The sequence below is a fragment of the Lineus longissimus genome, chromosome 14 (assembly GCF_910592395.1).
Source record: "Lineus longissimus chromosome 14, tnLinLong1.2, whole genome shotgun sequence".
Taxonomy (NCBI): domain Eukaryota; kingdom Metazoa; phylum Nemertea; class Pilidiophora; order Heteronemertea; family Lineidae; genus Lineus; species Lineus longissimus.
Genome location: NC_088321.1, coordinates 11,216,258 through 11,240,846, shown reverse-complemented (window position 1 = coordinate 11,240,846; position 24,589 = coordinate 11,216,258). Strand labels below are relative to the sequence as shown.

The window sequence follows — 24,589 nt, the reverse complement described above, 5'->3', positions numbered from 1 at the left end:
TTATGCAGCAACTTTTCCTGCATGTTTAGGTACCAAATACACCTCAAACCAAGATTCCATGCGTGATTGCATGAGGTAATTTATAGGTGCAGCTGAAATTTAAGTTGTTCCAATTGATCATGATATGCTGGAAAGAAAAGAAGACAACCGAGTTCTCTTATTCCCAGTTTGTTTAAAATATGCTTGGTACATTTCAAAGTGGAATAGAAATAACTGATCCTTAACATTGCCATCACTTTCTCTGAAGGCAATACTGCGGCTTACTGGGCTCACTGGACCTAGGCGGCTTGGACAAATTAGATTTCTGCATGTCATTTTCAAGACAATGGTGTGCAGACATAGGTGATATGAAGACATCAATGGAAAGGGTCTACTTTATCATACATGCAGTGACATATCCATAGCATTAATACTTATCACATAACCCCTTGACCCCCCCCCCCCCCCATATCGTTCCTTTCAGAGAGACAAAGTAGGGCATGATCTGAGATATTTTGGTTTTACATGTGGAAATGGCTAATAGTTTGACCATGACTTCTCCGAACGGGATCATTAAAATATTGCTTTAACTGCAGTAGACTGCGCACTGCAATCTCACATAACCGCAGGCAGACCTGCAATTTACAAGCTCTATCCAAACATAGTATGATCGTTCATACTGCTGATAACACTTATTAGAGATCAGAATTGTGTGATGGCACATGTGGCGTGCATGGTGGTGATCAGATGCATTAATCTCCAACCGTCTAAATCACACACCCAACTTGTCCCTTTGAAGTTGAGTGACTTGTTTAGCTGGCATACAATTCAAAAGACATTTTCAAGTCACTGATGAATTACTCGAATTAATGTCAAACAAAACACTGACTTGATATTTACGAAGTACAAAAAAAATCTGTGCAATCTATAACATGAAATGAAAGAAGAATGTCAGATTTCTACACAAAACGCTTTGTAGCTCTGAAAGATTTTCGTGTGCATGCTATATCATGTTCGAGCATTGTGCACGCGGCACATTTGGTATACTTTTTATCAAAGAGTTAAGAACGCGAAGTTAGCGAACCGGATTGAAGATGAACTTCATCTTCATCTCAAGTGTACTCCTTTTATCTTAAAGCCCGAATTAAGCGATTTCCTTCTTGATCACAAAAACAGATTAACGTGTAGTTTGACTTCCTGACTTCAAATAAATGCAGGCTGTGTATAAACAGGGTAATCTCGTTCAAACGCGCTGAAACGAAAATATCTTAAGATTCATTTCGGTTCGTTTTCTACGTCGAGTGAAAAACTTTCCTTGTCGCTGCGGGTTTTAATCAGTAATGTTGTTGGTCTCAAGGGGCTGATGAGAAAAGCAGCAGATGAACTACGTTCTATCTGCACTCGAGTTTATTGTTGTTAAGCTTATGTAAAATTATTTTATAAGGCACAATAAACTATTTTGAATTTGAATTTGAATTTGTATAGCGCCACATTTGGGAAGCGGGGTGGCACAGTTGTAGTGCGCCGGACCCGTGATCGGAAGGTCGTGGATTCGAGGCACGACCAATGCAACTTGGTACTCTTCCCTGGTCCGAAATGGCCAAGAGTTATAGTATGTGCACTCCTTAAATTGGTGTGTACAGAAAGGCTTCCGGATTAGGCAGGAGATGTATGTATTAACAGCGCTTTGCAAGTAATGCACTTTGTCTAAATCAATTTTTTTTTCTGTTTATTTAAGAAGCATTGCCGCACAACGCCAGTGTTATCATGGGTCTAATCAAAGGTGCTTGCGTAATCTGCCTAATTAAATCTATTTTTCTAAAATTTTCGCAAATTACAAAAGTAAAACTGCACAGAAAACTGACAATTCACATGGAGTTCGTCAAATTTGTCAGCAGGCGAGTTTCGCAACCCCTACGTATACGAACGGCGAAGGTCTGCTGTGGAATCGGGAATTTTATCAAGAATGCAGTACTTTCGCAATCCGTAGAGCTATTAAACGAAGTAGAGAGCAGATTGCGTAATTCCCTTTTTTCATAAATATCAGCGAAATTAAAACGCACGCGAAAATACTCCTCACGTATACCGTCTTCCTATACTGCTAATACAAAATAACAGTGTCCATACATTGGATGGGGTACGCAATAGGGTTCACCACATGCGAGGCGGTTTTTATTTGCCCACGTGATGAATGGGCCTTGTTCAGTTGCTCCGCCTCGGTCACGCCATGAATAAAGCCCAAACACGATTGTCTGGGAATACAACCAATTAAATTCATTTAAAATCCCATCGACCAATGGTAGTGGACTGCAAGTAGTGGGTGTCTCTGGTCAAAGGTCTGCGCCACGATCTGAGCCAATCAGGCGAATCCACCAGGCCTAACCTTTACATTAGGTATGCGAGGTATCCATCCCTTCGGGCCTCTTAAATATGGCGCCCTAAGACGTTAAACGTGAGGAAACAGAGTATTTCGGCTTGCATACAGTACAACAAATCGAAGAATATGCCGAACGGGGTAATTTTCTTAATGACTATCATCCCTATAAGCAGCCGAGCGGAAAATCCTTTAGAGAAATTGCAGCTGAGCACACCGATTTTTCCCGCCAGAAGCGACCGTAATTGTTCCGCAAAATATAGAATAATAACTGCAGAATAGAATTTCGCAGAAGGGAAGATTTTCCATGGACGGTTTCAATGTATTAAGACGGAAGTTTGGTGTATGACGCTTATGGTTGAGTGTAGTTGATTTCGGGCAAGTTGGGTTGGAATTATGATGTTTTGCAGGACTCACAATTGGTATACTCCTTTTGCAATCAGTACCGCGCGTGATTTGCCGGGATATAACATCGTGCAAGCTGAGTGGAGGAAGTGTGTGGTGATAGTGGTAGTGGTATTAATAGTGGTGGTGGGAGGGATTGCCCTTATGGCATTGTACATCTCATTTGATTAACTAAACGCAATTGCATTGCAAAGTTTCGGTGAAATGTCATGCTTTTGATGCTCAAGTCATTAACGAATTATGAATACATTCTTGGAAGTGCGTCGGTTGTAGCACCGGAAGAATATCATATGGTACAACGTCAGGCAGACATTCTTACTACTTCATTTGGTCAATAATAGACATGGTATCGAGTAGGCATAGAATCTGCCTTTTTTGGCTCACCGTAGGGGAGTCTTTACAATACCGCAGTGTCCGTCGTCCGTCGTCGTCTGTCGTCGTCCGTCGTCGTCGTCGTATCCTGTTTCAAAAACAGTGGCACGTTTCTTAACCGCTAAGCCTATGAACTTGTAACTTTGTACACAGGACTCCCTTGGTCAGATGACCTGTGACACTAAATTTCGGTCCGATCTGATTCTTAATTTGGCCACCAGGGGGCCGAATGTAGATATCTAAAAAGTGTGATATCTCGCTTATTAATGACTTGTTTGGAATAAAATTTTTGTGGTAGGTACTCATAGCAAGGATACATCATATATCATACGGGTTTTTAATTTGACCTACTTTTCAAGGTCACAGAGGTCAAATGGCATAAATTGGCTGTTTCAGTGTAACTATGGCACGTTTTTCAACCTCCACAGCTATGAACTTGAAATTTAATACATATAACCCCCTATACCAGATAACCTCTGGTGCTGAATTTCAGTCTGATCTGATTCTCAACTTGGCCACCAGGGGGCCGAATGTGGATACCTAAAAAGTGTGATAATTCGCTTATCAATAACTTGTTTTCAATAAAACTTTCGTGGTGGGTACTCATAGCAAGGATACATCATATATCGTACAATTTTTTAATTTGACCTACTTTTCATGGTTGCAGAGGTCAAATGGCATAAATTGGCTGTTTCAGCGTAACTATGGCACGTTTCTCAACCGCCACAGCTATGAACTTGAAACTTGGTACATATAACCCCCTATATCAGATAACCTCCTGTGCTGAATATCGGTCCGATCTGATTCTCAATTTGGCCACCAGGGGGTCGAATGTGGATATCTAAAAAGTGTGATATCTCGCTTATTGATGACTTGTTTTCGATAAAACTTTTGTGGTAGGTACTCATAGCAAGGATACATCATATATCATATGGGTTTATAATTTGACCTACTTGTCGAGGTCACAGAGGTCACAACGCAGACACAGATATGGCCGAAATTGCATGTTTTGTGTTTTTCGTGTTGTGGCAATCCAAAGGTCGTGAGTTCAAACCCCGGTCAGGGACGGCCAAAAATATTTTTTTATTTTATTATTTTTTATCTTTTCCCTTTTGTCTTTTCTGACTTGTATCTTACATTTTCTTGATTTTTGGCTCACTGTAGGGGAGTCTTATGTAATACCGCAGTGTCCGTCGTCCGTCGTCGTCGTCCGTCGTCCGTCGTCGTATCCTATTTAAAAAACAGTGGCACGTTTCTTAACCGCTAGGGCTATGAACTTAAAAACTTTGTACACAGCACCCCCTAGGTCAGGTGACCTCTGACACTGAATTTCGGTCCGATCTGATTCTCAACTTGGCCACCAGGGGGCCAAATGTCGATATCTAAAAAGTGTGATATCTCGCTTATTAGTGACTTGTTTTCGATGAAACTTGTGTTGTAGGTACTCATAGCAAATATACATCTTATGTCATACGGGTTTTTAATTTGACCTACTTTTCAAGTTCACAGAGGTCATATGGCGAAATTGGCCATTAGAGTGTAAACTATGGCACGTTTCTTAACCACTAAAGCTATGAACTTGAAACTTGGTACATATAACCCCCTATATCACATAGCCTCTGGTGCTGAATTTCAGTTTGATCTGATTCTCAACTTTGCCACCAGGGGGCCAAAAGTGGATATCTAAAAAGTGTGATATCTCGCTTATAAGTGACTTGTTTTCGATAAAATGTTTATGGTAGGTACTCTTAGGAAGAATACATCACATGTCTTACGGGTTTTCAATTTGACCTACTTTTCAAGGTCACAGAGGTCATATGGCGTAAATTGGCCGTTGGAGTGTAAACTATGGCACGTTTCTTAACCAGTAAAGCTATGAACTTGAAACTTGGTGCATATAACCCCCTACATCAGATAACCTTTGATGCCGAATTTTGGCCTGATCTGATTCTTTATTCGGCCACCAGGGGGCCATAATGGAAAAAGGAAGAAGTGCAATATCTTGCTTATTTGAGTGAATTGTTTTCGATAAAATTTTTATGGCAGGGACTTCTAGCAAGGATACACCACATGTCCTACGATTTTTGGATTTGACCTCCTTTTCTAGGTCACAGAGGTCAAATGGCGTAAATTGGCCATTAGAGTGTAACTATGGCACGTTTCTTAACTGCTTAAGCTATGAACTTGAAAGTTGGTACATGTAACCCCCTACATCAGATAATCTCTGACACCGAATTTTGGCCTCATCTGATTCTTGATTTGGCCACCAGGGGGTCAAAACTGAAAAAGTAGGACGTGCAATATCTTGCTTATTAATGACTTTTTTCGATGAATTTTTTATTGCAGGGACTCTTAGCAATCACACGATATTGATCTTGTTGATGTCATAGACAATTATTGGTTGGATCATAAACTTATATATACTGCCCTGTCTTATTACTTGACATCAATACACATCTAAAAAAAGTCTTCATGCCTGATTGTGTTCACCATATTCACCTCTAAACTAAGCATGATCCTGCCTACTAAAAGATGTATACGGTGAGCACAATGGCCCCTGGCCGTTTCATTTCTTGATAGCAAGCATTTCACCTCACGGATGGCAAGCGACCTTGGTCACGCCAGAGTGGTTGATACGTCTGGTAAAACAACCATGTGAGTTTGTCGCCAATAAAGACTGACCAACGATCGATGATAGTTTCTCCTCTATCCGTGCGGAGGAAGAGCCAGGCGGACAATTAATGAGGTAGTGATTACAAGACGTGGTTGGACTTTATTAGACTGGAAGAGTTGGCGACTATATACGTAACTGCAGTTGAGTCACGGTAGCTTGCCGACAGACAGGCCATGCCCTTCACTGTCTGCAATGTGACGGGGCAAGGTTGAGTGTAAAGGTTTTTAAACCGGCATCACATGGCAATGTACATTGGGTGACTTCAAAGTTGGTTTTGGTTTTAGTGTTGGGTGTTAGTGTCAGTTTTATTCTTAATTTCTACCCCTAAAAACCTATGTCTGGATAAGACCAATTCGAGGTTTTAGTTTAACACCAACACCTGGTTTTATCTAAACACCTAAAACCTTGGCTGAATCTAAGAAGAGGTTTTATTCTGCAGGTAAAACTAACACCAAGATGGACAGAGATAAAGCCTTGGAAAAACCAAACATGCATGTTGTTGTCGTTGTTACTGTTGTAACCGCTTCCGATCTATATAAATTTGGTCATCTTCTTTCACGTCCATCATCATTCCCATCAGCGTTCAAAATACCAGCAACTACTTCTTGAAATGATACGAACAACATGATTTTTTTTTCTTAACACCAACACCAACTTTGAAATCCACTCGGTGTTAATGCCCAAGGTGTTAGTTTTATTGGTAATACAAAATGCACTACAAATATTCCAAATATAACACCGAGCTGGGATTAAGATCAGACCTTGGTGTTCCAATTGGTTTCAGTGTGAAGCTAAAACCTAATTTGAAATAGGATAATGCTAAATCTAAGTGTCAAAACTAACACCAGAACTGATTTCATTTCTGGTGTTGTGGAGAGTTTTAGTTTTAGTCCCGGTGTTAGTTTTTGACACTAAAACCATCCCTTAGTTTTAAGCTAAAACCGGGCATAATGCTAACACCAACAAACACCGACTTTGAAATAGGATGAAAATAAAACCCACTTCATTTCAATGCTGGCTTAATCAAGGGTTTTAGTGTTCCATTTAGTTTTAAAACTAAATCTAGAAACTGACTTTGAAATCACCCATTGTACGAAGCAGTAGGCTAGAGTGTCATTACGGTTGCTTTTCGGAGGCCACACTGCACAGGCGAAATCAAGTCCCCCGCAGTTTCAATTAATCCGTCATTTTCACCACGCCTTGAAACGGTATCGATTGATTGAAAAAAGCTATCATCACCGATAGGTGATTGGGCGTTTGATGCCAGATAAGGGAAATTCCGCAAGGAGACCTCTCCAAGATACTCCGCATTGATATAGCTAGATCAAAGTAAATGGATAGGCTACTTGTTGTCTCGTCCTCAGGCACACGCTGGTCTGAGTTGGCAGGTTCTCCGGCACGGCCTACTGGAAAAAAGCATGATCCTCTTTAGCATAAATCGTATTTTACATAATCTTCAACCTGGGCACCAGAAATGATTCCTAACCCAGTTTACACCGTTGCTATACATTACCATTCAGTATGAGAACGAGGTTAAAGGGGACCATAATTTATTTCCTATCCTGGAAGACGGGCGATAAACTACGAACCTGTATTATTATTTACGATCAAATCCAGCTTTTTGACAATTTCCTTTCTGTAGAGAATAAATTTGCAGACGAGTTGGGGAGTTTACTGTGGAATGAGAATTGATATTGACATCACTCACGTCACTGCATAATCTCCCAATGAGAGGTGGTTGATGACACTGGCGTGTTACGTCATGTTTATTTTAGGAAAATCAGTAAGCCGCCTCCATAGAAATCTTCCCAAAATGGTACAAATCGCCACAGCGGAAAATTCAAAATACGACACTCTTCGGAACTTCCGACAGGACTACTAGATATCTGTTGCATCTCAAGATCTACCTTTCTCAACGATCTACCATACTTATCCCCAAGTATGTCGGCCAAAATGAGTAAAACACACTTCCTTACAACCAGCTGTCTGAATATTTACCGTGGGCATGGAAATAATTCGCACTCCCGATTATGTAAAACACGATTATGCTGAAAAGGGTTATGTTTTTTCCAGTGAGCCCTCAGGCACTGGTTAGTTGGTTCTCCATCCTCTTGCCAACAGGGCCAACAACATTCCCTCCTTACGCATGTTTCCTGAGGGAGTTAGTATGTATCGAGTTAAATGGCCTGATAATGTCAGGATTTCCTAGTAGGATCTCAGGCACAGGTTGGTCTTTGTTAGTATGTTCTAAGGCAGAATAATGTCATTGATCCACACGTTTGCCACGCACATGTTGGAACCAGCTCATCTGCAGGCGTAGAATAGAATAATGATGCGATGCAAAGGCAGTAACTCCGCATCTTGAGGGAATCAACATGTTGTAAATTTCCGAAGGACCTGTCACCTAGCATTGGAGATAACTTTTTACATGATTTTTATTTTCGCAGATTACGAAATTTATTGACATTTCAAATAATGAAATGATTTTGTAATTCTTTTTTCTTTTCGCAATTTGAGATTTTTCGCGAAATTCGATAAAATTAATTCACAATATTTATCAGTATGCTCGGCCGACTTTCGCTTATCTCTTTTTAAAATGGTGATAAAGCTTTCTTGGAAATAAAAATATCGTGTTATTTTGGTGACAATCAAGACGTGGTAAATCAACTTGACTGGTGTTAGAAATCACGAGGACCACTCCTCTACATGTATCTCGCCAGTACAAATTGAGGTTGTTGTTAGCACGTCACAATTAATGTTCGGAAGGAATTGATCGCCCCTGATGGCCGCTCTTGTTTATGTGGCACAAGTTGGTACCCGATCTACCCGCTAGATAGCAGAGCAAAATCAGTAGATCGCCATTGTCGACATGTTTAAACAATACACATGCGGACACGCTCATTGGGGGAGAGCTATCTCTGAAGGCGAGGAAGCGATTTCTGTCAGTTTAAACCCCATTTTGTCAGTTTTGTCCACTTCCTTGGGATAGCGGGACAAATCATGATGAGAGTAAGGTGTTAATTTACCAAGTTATTTAGACTTTCTTTTTACACGGCAACTGAGCGATTTAAGTCGCATGAAGCGATATTTACTTGTTTGCGGTGGTCATCGCATGTCATTACTAACCCAAGCGACTGGTTTTATCCGCAAACATTATATATCATTTATTGCAGACAGCACTGCAGCGATTATAATTTCAAAACTGATAGTTTGCGCAGCGCTGTTTCGGAGTAATCGACAACTGAACGACCGTCGGCTCACGTCATGATGGCATTCCTTGGCACATCCGGGCGCTTGATCGGAGACAGATAGACGTGTTGATTTCAGCTAAAGGTCCACGAAAGAGCGAAGTGTGTTGTTTTAAAGTCGTGAAATGCCAACAAATGATTGTGCGGGCAGATGACTATATTACAAGTTACCGGCTAAAGAACTTGTTCTTACATCTTGTAGATTTGTTTCTAAAATGCTAGCATGTCTCTTGGTAAAATGGTTTTGATGGTGTATCATGAACATTTAGAAACTTGCCTCGATAGAGGGAGGCTACCCTCGTTCTTTGACCCTGAGATAGATGTGCTGGCTGGATCTCGGTTGAGTAGGGAAGATAATCTCAAGGTATACTAGAACAATGACAAGATTAGTGCTGCCTGTGTATGAGCGAGAATTTTCATCTGAACAAGCACACGACGCAATAGAGGAATCCCGAGTGATAAACAAAGCGCGGGCCACTGATGAAGCGCAGGAAAGAGCTTACTCGCAAGAACTTGATGCTATAGGCGAGAAAATCAGATATTCATACTAATGGACTCCTGATCATGAACACTCGGCGCCGGTTTCTCGAATCTCTCTAGAAGAATCGGATTATTGAAGTTTACCTACAACCACCCCAGCTCATCAAAGCGGGCACAAAAGAGGGTTTACACACATGTACAGTTGTCATACATAATACATGTACTTGCATCTCGTTACTGCCCTGTATACCAATTCTCCATGACAGATGTGTGTAGAGGAATGACTTGATTACCAAACAAAAACAAATATTTTGAGCATCTGAATATTTTCTCTTTGGTTTTTCCGAAAACAAGTATACTAGTATGCACAATGGGTGATTTCAAAGTCAGTTTTAAGATGGTGTTTTAACACCAAATCTGACACTAAAACCACGGATTAGACCAAGATTGAACTCATGCTTGGTGTTGGACCCTAGGATAAGACAAAATCGAGGTGTTAAAACTAACACTTTACCAGATTTCAATTCCGGTTTTACCATAAGTTTTCATTTTATTGTCAGTGTAAGTGTTAATAAAAAACAAAGTATTAGTTTTAATCAGATAGCAGGATTAATAGCCACAGTTTAACACTAAGATTAACACAGTGTTAAAAACACAACCAACTTTGATATCACCCAATCTAGATGTTTTTCGCGGAAATTAAACAAGTTAAAGTTTTTTTCAAAAGGTAGAGTTATGTAAAGGTTTTTTTCTTTTCTCATTTTCCTTAAAACCTTATAAAAATGTAGGGGGTGCATATTGCGTTGGCTGAAAAACCCTAGAAACTAAAACAAAAACTTATTCATAATGAGTGTAAGGCTGGGAATTACTTTTTCTGCGCATTCATGTCAATTAACGTCTCATGGAACAAAGCAGAAACCATACAATGTACTTGTCATTTTACGTTTGCTTTGCTAGAAGCCGAGGCCCATCGATTCTAGATCATTGACACATCTGACAATTCTACCAGACATTCTTCACAGTAGGCGAACTGTAGTAGGGAACTTCATTAATGCGAGCCCATTTTAACGGAGCACGAGTCCTACATCGTAGGCCAACCTGCTTGGTGCTATCAGAGTCTTTCAAAGACTCGTGTGCGCATGCTATCTGGAAGTGTTTGACTTTTTACATACTTTGTTGAAATCTGACATGGCTGAAATCCATGGCTCAGAAAATATTTGCGAAAGAACGAATCCATATTGTGTACGGACAAAAATCCCTCCTCGCACTGAAACGGTTGAGGGGCTTATCAAACCACGAGATTGTGACATTATCTTGGCATGCCAGTATACTTGTATCAGCGAGGTAAATAAATGGAACTACTTCTCCATCTACACACAACCTGTAAACTAACACAGCTGCTGAATTTCATGTCACTGTACTTTGTCAGCGAGTCTCTCATTGGGTCCCTATTTCAAATAAAAAGCATTTCGTTAGATCAAATTCTAAGCGATTGATACATCACTGGGGGTACTTGTATTGGTTTTCTCACCAAATACCGCGAGATTTGCGGCTAATATGTAGGCCGCCTAGGTTTGGTGGGAGATGACTGCTTCATCCGAGCCGTCCTTGATGAGACGAACGAATACCGACAGTGACATAACGTTACTTTATTTCCCTTTGTTTGCTCAGGCATTTTGACCCCCACGAACCATGTTTCATTGGAATTGTTGTTATCAAAATTGCCTTAGCGATCCTTTGGACGTACCGTTCAGTTCGTGTATCTCTCCGTCGAAGGGAAAATGGTAAAACATTCTGCTGCGATGCTTATCGGAGCAAGACAGTTGGCGTGCAAATATATGTCATATATTTGAAAAGCTGTTTTTACTATTAAAAATTGATAGAAAAATAACGATTTGAATGCTTTGAATAATACTCATTCTTGATAGAACGTGCGATATAGATTGTATAAAATCACCAACACCGGACTCTGGCCTGCACCCTGTTTTTCTTCATGACCAGACATTGATAGCATATTTTAATGATAGAGGGCGAACAGTTCTTTAATCGTTACTTCAAGTCATCGAATATGAATTGGAAAATTTTCGAATAGGACAAATTCGAATTCATCTTGAAATCAACAATGATATCATTCTATAGCCAAGAAGATTCTCAATAAGTGATGAAAGTTTAATTTCAAAAGGATTAGCCGTTTTCGAGAAAATGTGCAAAAACTGCTGTCCATAAACTTTTGAAAATGAGTGTACATATAGCTTAAACACATAGCACTCATACATTTCTGCATACAAAAATAAAGGAACAATTTTTGCGACCAGATATAGCAGTCGTTATCGACAAGTCTGGGTGACTAAATTGTGTGTACACGTTTTCGAGAAGGTAAATAAACTGCACACCAGGAAATTTTGTATCAATTTGCGATAAGATCATAAAAATTTGTATTTCAGGAACTACACTTAAAAATTATTTTACAGCTTATGTTGAATCAATCTCCATAATGTTAGGCCTGGGTGATCTTGAATATACCCTCAGGAGGTTGGGTAGGAATGGTGTGATGATGAAGAGCGGATTTACGGGCTTCTTAATTGATTATTTCCATCCTACCGACTATTAAGACTGCTAAACCGGAACCGTAGTATGTCTCGTACAATCGCATATATGTCTTTGTACCTTATTCACAGTGAATGGAAATGAGTGAAACAACTTCTCCATCTATACACAATGTGCAGATCTAACATAGCTTCTTCCCAACCTCGAAGCTGCACTCGCTCTCACTGACGGCCGACGGAAGTTCTTACAGCGCTGTATGTTAACAGGACGACATTATCAAAGCCTTATTCCCAACCCGATCCGGAAACCTTTCTGATGAAAATAACGAACGCATACATACTATACGGCACTAAAACTTGGCCAATGAAGGTCAGCTGAGAGTAAATGGAGAGCCGATGGCTTGAAGCCCACGACTTCAAATGACAATTTGGACGCTATGCCACTGCCATTGCCCATGCACTGTCCACTGTGCCACTGCGCTCCGCAGTGTGCCCATCTCTATTAGATCACAGACTTGCGCGCTTGAGAATACATGTTGCTGAAAACTTGAAGTAAACCATAACGTGCATGTACTAGGACCAGGCTGAAAATGAATATGGAGCGGTTTACCACTCCTGGTGAAGGGGATACTGTCAGGCCAATCTTCATGAATGCATGCTATGGAATGCCTTTGTTAATTGGCGACTCGCCAGGCAACGTAGCGCTCCTCAAGGCATTTCCAGGCAGTTGTGGTCAGCATTCCCCTTTTTATCAGCAGTCGAAAATGGATACCGTTACCACACTTATTGCCTGCTGTCCCCAATCTGGCGTTCAATGTAGGCTCTTCTTTTCTTGACTGCTGAAATATTCTTGATATTGGGATTCCCATTCACCTGTGGTACTTATTCATTTTAGCGTCAATACATATTGCTTTTATGATCTGTGAGTAGGTGGCGCGGCGATGGTGGTCAAGTAACTATTTTTTTCCGCCAGGCTTATGTCTGTCGAATTATATAAGAAATCTATTTAATATTATCTTTTGAATACTAGTATCAGATTTTCATATACAGCCAAAACATACGTCGTTATCGACAAGTCTGGGTGACTAAATTGTGTGTACACGTTTTCGAGATGGTAAATAAACTGCACACCAGTAAATTTTGTATCAATTTGCGATAAGATCATAAAAATTTGTATTTCAAGGAACTACACTTAAAAATTATTTTACAGTTTATGTTGAATCAATCTTCATAATGTTAGGCCTGGGTGATCTTGAATATACCCTCAGGAGGTTGGGTAGGAATGGTGTGATGATGAAGAGCGTATTCACTGGAAACCTAATTGATTATGTCCATCTTACCGACTATTAATTAAGACTGCTAAACCGGAACCGTAGTATGGCCCGTACAATCGCATTGTGTCTTTGTACCTTATTCACAGTGAATGGAAATGAGTCAAACAACTTCTCCATCTATACACAATGTGCAGATCTAACATAGCTTCTTCCCAACCTCGAAGCTGCACTTGCTCTCACGGACGGCCGACGGAAGTTCTTACAGCGCTGTATGTTAACAGGACGACATTGTCAAAGCCTTATTCCCAACCCGATCCGGAAACCTTTCTGATGAAAATAAGGAACGCACATATACTATACGGCGCTAAAATGTGGCCAATGAGATCAGCTGAGAGGTGAGCCGATGGCTTGAAGCCCACAACTTCAAATGACAATTCGGACGCTATCTCACCCTGTCCATGTGCCACTGCGCTCCGCAGTGTGCCCATCTCTATTAGATCACGGACTTGCGCGCTTGAGAATACATGTTGCTGAAAACTTGAACTAAATCATAACGTCCGTCTACTAGGACCAGGCTGAAAATGAATATGGAGCGATTTACCACTCCTGGTGAAGGGGAGACTGTAAGGCCTATCTTCAGGAATGCATGCTATGGAGCGTTTCACGCCCAATGCCTTTGTTAGCTGGCTTCCGCCAGGCAACGTAGCGCTCCTCAAGGCATTTCCAGGCAGTTGTGGTCAGCATTCCCCTTTTATCAGTAGTCGAAAATGGATACCGTTACCACACTTATTGCCTGCTGTCCCCAATCTAGCGTTCAATGTAGGCTCTTCTTTTCTTAACTGCTGAAATATTCTTAATATTGGGATTCCCATTCACCTGTGGTACTTATTCATTTTAGCATCAATACATATTGCTGTTATGATCTGTGAGTAGATGGCGCGGCGATGGTGGTCAAGTAACTATTTTATTCCGCCAGGCTTATGTCTGTCCAATTTTATAAGAAATATATTGAATATTATCTTTTGAATACTAGTATCAAATTTTCATATACAGCCAAAACATACTTCCGATTATTTCTTTAAGTTACAAAAATATGTGGATCATGTTTTTTAACGAAACCCAAGGTATATCTTCTCGAATAACCTACTTAAGTCGGGTACGAACCGAAGTCTATAATGCGCGTCCTGCACATTCCCTTTGAACTTCTTGACTAATTGACATTGAAAATCGATGAAGGCGTTACGTATGTAATTCGGCATGAAAAAATAATTGAAAATAGGCGGACTTGCCAAGAACTCCATCACCTCCATCCCCTCCATCCCCGAGGCATGCGGAGGACCAAGCGTCATTTTGAAGGATGCCATTCACAGAGTTTCTACCATCAAGCTTAATCCATGATAATTTTGCCGCTGCTGACAAGAGACTTTAGTAGCCCTGCTGCAAATAACTACACCAAGACCTGATTTGTCATATCACAGCTGACTCCTTCGTATGTCCAGTGACTCCATGCAGTGTATGCACGCAATTCACAACTGAGTTTTCTCAATACGTTCTGCTGTTAGCACAGTCAACCCTCAGGCGATGATGACAAGCAAATGAATGAGACCGCTGCAGCATTGACGGCGTTCAAGCCAAACAATCACATGGCTGACTGGCCCGTATCCCTGTGTCACCGGGTGATAACGTCCAATATCCCTGCGTTAACACTATGTCTGGTCAGCCATGAAAGTGAGGGTATTTGATAAATATTGCGACCATATGAGTCCTGTGATGGGATGCGTCCGCTTCGGTGGACACGCGTGGTGGATCTGGTGAAGCTTTTCATGGATTGCAGCTCGGTCAGTCAAAAGGTGATACTACGCCACGGGGAAGGAGGGGCGAAGTGTGGTACAATGTAATGGTCAGTACAGTCTGTCGGTGGATACGCCCGGCTGGTCGGTGAAGCTGCCACTGTTTAACTTGGTCAAAATGTGAAGTTAAGTATCAAGGAGGAATAGGCCAGGTGTAGCGCGTCGAAAGACGATTTCTACTTTGTCTTGCTCAGCCTTGAAGCGATGCATTTTGATAACCAATGCCGCAATATGATGTGTAAGTGCACTATCACTGACTCTGATCCTCCCATTGCTGTAAGAGCCGCTGTGGACTAGTAGCTGGGAATCTTGGGTAGCGGTCAAACCACATGGTCGACTTTAGTTAGTTCTCGTTGTCACACTTGCACACACGTAGAACTGGTGGAATGAGCAGCTAAGCTGAGTTCCACTGAAAGGTTCCCGGAATGGACCAGGGTTAAAGTGGGAAGTGGGAAGATACTTTCACCGCAGTTGATCTCAGACTCTTTAACTTTTCATAGGATAATCTGTCAAAATGCTAGGCGGACTCCACTTTAAAGTGTCATAGGCGACCGTTAAGGCGATGATTTCACAGCATAACTAGCATTTCACAAATACGATCGACGGGTGTATAATTTCGATAGGTCCGCGATATCGGCGATTTATCATCATCACGATTTTCTTAACTAGTCACCATGAATAATCGGAAGAAAATTTGGAAATCCCCGGGATTGCTGTCAAATCTTTGTCAATCCAGGGTCGATTCTGGAGTAGGAGGGGTACATGGTTTGGCACTGGCCGCTGCACAAGAGAGACTTTTAGTGGTAACTTTCTTTTTCTTTTGCGTTGGAGATTTTGAGAAGCAGTTTTCGGTAACGAAGTCGGCTGACATAGAGAGTTCCGCCACAGACATGCCAGTGTACCAGAGCTTTGTGGTCAGGGTAATATCCCCTCTATTCTTCATTCGGGAGAAGTACTGATGCACATGGTAACTCAACTTTCACGATGAGAGACTGTTGCTCATCAAAGGGCGGCATGACTATTGGTTCGAGACTCATTCAAAGAGGTTTACGCGACAACATTCAAAGCAGGCAATGTTGTGCTGTAACATTGATGGAACTCGATTTTTGTTTTTGTTTTAATCGGGAACTTTCAAGAAATGGGGGAGGGTTATACTTCAACCTTCGGTATCAGTGAAACGACGATTTTCTCGTAAAAAACACAAATTTATCAAAACAAGTTAATCAGCCAGAACCTGAAACATTGGTGAGGCATTACAAACTTGTCATCGTCCAGGGGTTAAACCTCACTCCTTCACTCCAAAAATAGTTTTCCGTTGCACTGGCCCTATCCACAGGTCTTTAAATAGACTCGAAACTGCCCCCTTTTTTTGGTGAAAAATTTAGTTATGTCAAAGTGATAAGCTTTTGGAACAGGTTCAAAATTCGATCGGTGATGGACGGTGACAAACCATGTCAACATCATTCGCTGGCTACCATAGCTTGAATGGTGACTTGGCTGTGGACATGATATGACTATCCGTCTCCTGAATAGGTTCCCAAAGACGTATCTCGATTACAATGGACTGCATTGATGACTTGGCAAGCCACGAATAGCCGTCTTATGAAACGATCTAGCTTGAGATGACCAATTAATACCGTATCCTGGCCACCTAAAGATAAGCCGTAATGAACAATGAATCAGGCGGCGTGCGTTCAGAATCGGACGCCCAGTACAGTAGAGATAATATGATGTATTGAAAATATTGTACATACTAGCCTACGTGCTAGATCATATTTAAAACCGCAGAAAATAAACGTAGAGACTCACTCATGGTTTTATCAAACAAATTACTGAATGAAACGTAACAACAATATTTTGAAACACGTAGCATAAGAAATCCGTCGAACATTTCAAAACACCTAAATTTCGCATGCCTCTCATCTCTTGTTGACCTTAGCGCCCAAGTCAACTAACGCCAATAATAGAATTGAAAATTACCAAATCTTAAGTGTTGACTTTATTTCGAAACACATTCATTACAATGGTTTTGAATGGTGATGGGCCAGTAATTCAGGTTTTATTCAGACGAATTCAGACGAATTTCGGTCGGATCTGATTCTCGACTTGCCCACCAGGGGGGGGGGCAAAACTGAAAGGGCAAAAAGTGCAATATCGTGTTTATAAGTGACTTGTTTTCAATAATATTTTTATGGTAGTTACTCCCAAGAAAGGATATATCACATGTCTGATGAGTTATTGATTTGACCTATTTTTCAAGGTCAAAAAGGTCAAATGGTTAAAATTGGCCGTTTGAGTGTAACAATTGCACATTTCTTAACCGCTGAAGCTAACGACTTGAAATTTGGCAAGTATGAATCTCTAGGTCAATTAACCCCCGACATCGAATTTCGGTCCAATATGATTCTCGACTTGAACACAAGGGGGCTAAAACTGAAAAGGTTAAAAGTGCAATATCTCGCTTATTATTGACGTGTTTAAAAAAAAGAATTTATGGTAGGTACTCCAAGCAAGGATGCATCACATGTCATACCAATTTTGATTTGACCTATATTCTATACAATCATGTAGTATGTTTCTTAACGAGCATGAATTCCTTACCAACAAATATCTATACACACAGCAGCACAGGATACATGTTGTTTCCTGCCCTTGCCGGAGTCGATCAGAGCTTCTTGTTGACATGGCCAATCTAATCGACTCTCATCACAGAAAAACAAACATCAGAGCACTTTGTGTGTGCTTCGAGGTTATTTAGCCTGTGATGAATAAATAATTAGGCTCAATCAATTAGCGGTTTCTGGTAAGCTGTTCAAAATCAATTAGTTCAGTGACTGTACATTTCCGCCAGGGTGTCTAAAATTAAGAGTGTCACTGCTGGCCACTCGTTTCAAAATTGGCCGCCACGTGTATTAGCTACGAAATGTACGTTTTCTTTTTTATTTCACCGGTTCAAAAATTACATTTACAAAGCATGCACGTTGGGCCACTCGATCAAATCTTTGTTCACTGTCGATTGGACGCTTCAGTCATTGCCAGTCCAAAATAACAACAACTACCGCACATTTGGCGTACCAGCGTGAGGAACTGAAAAACCAGGAATTTGAGGCCTCATGGAATTGAAGGAATAAACGGATGGGGCATGATGGAACGTGATAAAACCATGCTTAGTCTTCGCCAAAATCGTTTTGCTGTACGGGCCGATATAGATACTGTTTAGAGGGCAGCTCTGGCCTATATTTTTCATGTGAAAGAGAATTGTGAAAGAGAATTGTGTAAGCCAACACTTAGCGCAAAGTTATGGTTATCAGGGGCCCACTCCAGAAATTTCCCGCTTGTTCCCGCTACCTGTAAAATACATACTAGGTTTTTTTTTCGAGTTCCATTACGCCCAGTCCGTTCATTCCGTTCCGTTCTGTTTCGTTCCGTAGTTTAAGGAGGTCAGAATTGGGGCATGCAAAGTGAATATTTTTCTTTATGTGTGTTTGATAAATTCATATAGCATTGCCTATTTATATTCTGGTCATGTTTTATTGACTAAAGTCAAACTCGGCCGAAGAAAATGAAATTAACTGATATATTCATAGGAATTCCCGCTTTAGTGGTGTTGTGGTTAAAAACTCTAATCTCGTGCATCAGTAAAATCAATTTTTCTTATTCCAGTATTTGATTCATACATATGTAATTCAAGTTGATTTCAGGCTAACATGGTGGAAATACTATGAATATCTCGGCTATCCGCGTTCTCGCAAACCCATATTGGAAGAAAAAGTCTGAAAATGGCAAATCGTTCATATTATTAAGAAAATTTTGTAACATTGATGTTCACGATTCAATGCTGTTTGAGAAATGAACTTTTCATTGCAAAGGCAAGGGATGCATACGGCCAAAATTTGGAGAAATTGTGCAACCAAATTCTTTGTACGGAAATGAATTTAAGCCTCATACACAATGTTACAGTATTAGAGTTAGTGTTAGAGTTGAACCTCTCCATGAAGGAAATCATTGGGACTGATAAATGTTGTCTTTAATTGAGAGGTATCTTGAGTTACAGAGGTCAGTTTCAATGAAAATTACCAAAATAAGATAAAATGCGATGTCCCTTATAGAGAGGGCGTCCCTTATAAAGAGGTGTACGGTGACGGAGACTACACTGCAGTATCAGACAGTGATGATCACAAATGGCAATGAAAAGTCATTGGGAATTGTTTCGAACAATCGAAGATTTTCGGGGGAATCCTTCCTCACGAAGGTCTTCTATGCTTACACACTATACAGGCAAAATATCAGTTGTCAAGACTTTCTCATATTGCATCAACTAATGCATTCTATACTTTCTCTTTTCATATTATCGTCTGTGACCAACTATGAACTATTACAGGTAAGTGTATAAACTCTCTCCCTTGTTATTATTTGTGTTGGTATGTTAAAGTTAAAAGTTAAAGTTTAGGGTTAATAGTCTGATATCAACTACGATATTAGGATATCATCCGACTTTCAGTTTAACCCCGGTCTGTCCTGAAACCTTTCAGTAGACCACAGATGAGCTACGTGTACTCAACCAGCGCGAAAATCTGTTCATTTCTGACCCATTTATACACCTGGGTGCAGAGAGGCAAGTAAGACAGAGAGACCAGCCTACAGTATCACGCCGACAGTGAGGATCGAACCCGGGACCTCTTGACCGCTGGTCGAGCGTCCAAGCCACTGCACCACAGCGGCTCCTGTTGTTTTCTCTAGATAGTTCCACTTGGCGGCGCCATATGTACAGGGGCTAAACGTACCCAAGGGTGCTGCAGATAGTGATTCAGAGATATGCTGCAGCCTCAAAAGATGTAAAAGTGAGAAATTATCTGCAACATTCCTTATATGACTCAACTAATGTGAATCGAAATGGCTGCCGGTCAAAACATAACATTTGATTGATTATGTTGAGAAAATCAAAGCAAACAATCAGCTCAGGCAATTATAAAAAACCACGACCACCTCGAGCTAATTAAAGAAAAACACAAATTTCCACTTACAATGGCGTTGATATCACAATGTCACAGATACACAGCGGTAACAATCTCTATATAATTGTGACGAATGGCTTTCTGTTGTGACTGTGACCATAAATTCCGCGGTCCAAATTTACCCCTCAATCATTCCAGCAGATAATTGCAGGATTCTAATAATAGATTGAGAAACGTAATAAAAGGACCATTGGCATTGTTAAGGGCAATATTCCCAGCAGTCGGCTGTCCAGTCGTCTCCTATTAGTTTCCTTCAACAAATCGCAAAAAAGGAAACATTCAAAATCTGACTGAATTATCGCGCTTTTGGGATGTCGACTCCGATTTGACCGGAGTTAGCTCTACATGCATCGATTTCATGGTGTGGTCAACCTGATTGGACAAATTACATGTATATCGTGTACAGAAAAGACACGAGTTTTTTTGAGTGTGGGAGGTGATTTTTTTTTTAAATGCATGCATCAGCTAGAGGAGACAGGAATACATGCGTCTCAATAATAAAAATTGTACACTATTGGCTTGCCAGATTTCTGGCATTTCATATATAGCCTGTTGGATGGGACAGAACAATGAAGAGATGTTTTTTATTGGAAAATTCAGCCACATTCAAACGCCAGTGTGTATTACTTGCTGTGGATCAAAACAAACGGGAAGATTTTTTTTACCTGGTCTTTTTTCCAGGCCCTTTAGGGCGTTCGTTCGAACCTTCTCCGCCTTCGCTTTTTCTGTTTCCTTCTTTACCGAAACCTCTTTCTCTTGCTCAGCTTGAAGTTCTTTTAACTCCTGCAGGAGCTGCGTCAGCTCGTCGAAGTTCTCATTTACACCAGACCTGCAATAAGTTTTAAATCAACAGATATTTAGCAAGACGGCTTTTCACCATTTTACTTAGTTATGAAATTATTTAAAAAGATTATGAAACTATGAATGCATAAAACTGTATGGTCTTTAATGTCTAATTCTTGAATACACCACATTTTCAAGATTCTTGAGCTGTAAAGTCGTCTCTTTCCCGACATTGCAGTACATTGGACTCACTTCTTTCTACTATCGTGATCGTCCTTCTTGAATTTCTTCATAAGCAGGTCTACGTGTTCACGACAGAGGCGGTTGTCGACAAGGAAACCCTTTCCACAGGCATTTAGATTCTCGGCAATTTCAGCCCAAAGGCGTTTTTTGTTCTTTCCTGCTTCGGCAATAGGCTTGACGGCGAGTACCTCACGCAGCAGTAATACGTCCTGGGAAGTCGAGAACCGGAATCGCTTGCTTGCCATTTTAATTCTGTACTGAAAAAGAAGAATACACAATCAAATTGAACAGAAACAACATTCTGAAATCGTGTAATGGCCAAGGTGGAACTCATATCACACACACCTACCTCTGAACAGTGATCGATCCTATTGCTGAGCTTCGTCGCTTCACTATCACTGAAATAGGGTTATCGTGCTTGGAACGGTATGCAAGCCAACACAGCGTCCAAAAATTACCGTGAGCGGTATGAGGCCTAGTTTATTACGACACCATTCCGCGGACCAGCAAACTATGTCGTAATAGGGTTGAAGAGACTACGTAATTATGCAACCCCCTCAAAGATATCAATTTAATGTTACCAAATTGGTTATGAGTAAATGCTGTAATGAAGTCTTCATACGAAATGCGTAAGAGGGCCTATCCTCGCAACTACAGGTGATACTGGTCACCGTGGCTCCATGTATCATCCATGTATTTGTCTGGATCAATATGATCTGGAGCCGAGATTTTCGGTCGTGGCTGAGCGAATAGCGCATCTACGGTATCAGGGTCAAGGTCACGCCAGAAAAATAGCGTTTGCGTTAGTGTTAGCGTAAGCGGAACGATCTCTTATCCTCTCCAATGACCGATACTCCTGTCGTTACTTTCACGCTGAACTTATTGGTTTGACAATGAACCACCATGCGCCGCCACAGGTAAATTCCATGCCTTGCGTAGATCGAATGTTCCCATTATCATAGAGCATACCTAGGTTAGACCTAGAAGACAGTAGGACTACAATGGGGTTTCCTTAAACACCGCTATAAAATCAAAAGGAATTCACAAATTTGGAGCTAAACATGTTTAATCTGGAGTACGAAATATAACAGAACGTGCTGCGAGCATGTTTCGCTAACTTGGAATAGCAACGTGCGTGCAAATTGGTCTAAGTTCAATTAGTGTGGATTTCTTCCTGATATCGATTAGGATAATGTGCGTGAAGTATGTGTGGTTCAACAGTTCATTGGGTTTACTCTTGGTATAACATGTGGCTTATTTGATTTTGTATTGATTTGTGCATTTAGATGGTGTGCGATTTCATTTCAATTTGATCATGGATTGAATTAAACTTGTTATTGTTTATTAGTTTTATTTGAATATATGGATTTGAGGTTATTTCTATTTGCCCGTTGTTTTCAAGAGGGATCTCCTAGCTTCTCATTCAACGGTTTAGTTAGGCCTACATCGGCAGTGTACACTGCTGGTCTTGTGTGAAATCTAAATGGATGCTATTTCCAAAGCATCTGGTCTGTGGTTCGAAATATAGCTTTACAGGAGATGTGAATGAAAATAATGTAGGCCTAGATCATCAGATGCACATTTGTGTCATTAATCATATCTAACTCAAGCTTTGTTTCAACACCACCTATCATCTCGGAAATATATATTGGCAGTTATAGAGCTTATGCCGCTTCAACAGGCCTAATCATGTACAAAACATTCAGATAATTCATTCCACTCATCTAAATTGTATGGGAATTAGGCCTACATCCAACTTGCCATATTGTCTCTTTTGCAATAGATTCTGGGAAAACTCCTCCGTAACCACTACTACATTCATGGGTGACTAGTGATAAGTCGAGGTTGTGCTTTTGGGTATGCGGGGAAGCCTCCGAGTTTGCCCCACTCTGGACATCTCTTATATTCTTCCAGTACATTTGATATAATCGGTGGCTTGGTATTGTGGGTTGGCTTTCAGGAAAACTTTAGGTCGAGCTGCACTTTATTTGTGAAGTTTTGTCCAAGAGGATTCGTCACTTATCTTTCGGTATTATCTGACTTTTGAAGTATTTTCATTTGGTTTTGCAATGAGTTCCTCCTGGTTCGAATGTTCTGATATGTAACCCCCCCCCCCCCCTTAAACTAGTGCCGGTATTTCATTTCGCGGAGTTAACGTATAATCTTGATTCGCATAATGATGATAATCTTTAAACAATATCAGGAATCTCCCAAAAAGACTCATAAATTTTTATTTCATTTTGAATTCGTTTTGAATTGTAAAAAAAGAGTGGCGAAAACTTAGAGGTTTGCGGTATCTAGAAGCATTTTTCATATCAACCCATTATTTAAGGATTACCTTTTTATTGAGACGCACTGTATAGTGACAAGTAGTTTTGAAAATAAATTCCTATATTCTTGAGGTCTATATTTATTCATTTTGTTTCGCTCGGGTAAATAGAAATAAACACTGTCGTGGCCACAATAAATTTGGCATATATATTATTTGTGTACAGTCTACATGCTGGCATGGTTGAAGTTTGTATATCCAGTTCCTATTTACACGGAAACTTTCAAATTCAGGTTTGAAAACGTTTGCAATTTCTGAATGAACGGTGCAGACCTTAAGGCTATCGACGTATTTACACATATGTGACATATCTGAATTGATGAGTTGTTGAAGTCAGTTGCTTTGTCTCATGTAAAGTGATTGTCAGGTTGGTGCAATGGTCAATTTCCGGTATTCGAGATTGTCAATAGACGACTGCTAGGCTCAAGTTTAATTTATCATTATACCATGCTGTTTACCTCAGAAAGTCAATGCGGGACGGCTGTTTCACTTAACCTTTTCAATATTTTTTGAACACAAACTTGAATGGATGTAAGCAATTGAATTGAAGGTTTTGCTGTTAATATAAGCGTGACTAGTAGGCCAGGTCTAATGTGTGATGCTGCTAGTTCTTTTTGCGAGAAATCATTTGTCGTATGTGCGGCATGCCGCCGTATCCGTGTCGGCATCCGTGCCGGAATGCGCCCGTTTCCTCATTCAAATAAGTGATGACTGCTGATAATATGAACCAAAACGGACATTCTTTGTGTCATTGGCATTGCAAAAAGGACATTTCATTAGAAATAGTAAATAGATAATAAATCATTCTAACATGTTGATGGCGCTAATTTAGTTATTTAATTTGGAAATTAGGAAATCAAAAGTATCAAAGTATAATGATGCGGATGGAAAAAGTGCTGCGGGATGATAAACTAGCTTTTTCTATAGTGCCTAATTCGCTCTCAAGAGTTTGAGTGAGGATGCAAAACCTATGTTGGTCACGAATAGGGAGAAGTGGTTTTAAATAGAAATTCCTCG

At 40.5% G+C, this 24,589-nt stretch overlaps 1 protein-coding gene across 8 annotated transcripts in view; it reads left to right on the top strand.

Moving 5' to 3' along the window:
- Window positions 1–24,589, top strand: part of LOC135498977 (atrial natriuretic peptide receptor 1-like) — an 813,512-nt gene that overhangs the window by 551,076 nt on the left and 237,847 nt on the right. For 3 of the 8 annotated variants that reach the window (XM_064789564.1, XM_064789563.1, XM_064789561.1), the window contains exon 1: window positions 22,225–22,374. The exons of 2 other annotated variants lie outside the window; for them this stretch is intronic. The gene's annotated coding sequence lies outside the window, so the exon portion shown is untranslated. Of the gene's footprint in view, window positions 1–22,224; window positions 22,447–24,589 lie in introns of those variants that run through there. 3 more of the 8 variants (XM_064789565.1, XM_064789562.1, XM_064789560.1) reach the window with 2 other exon arrangements.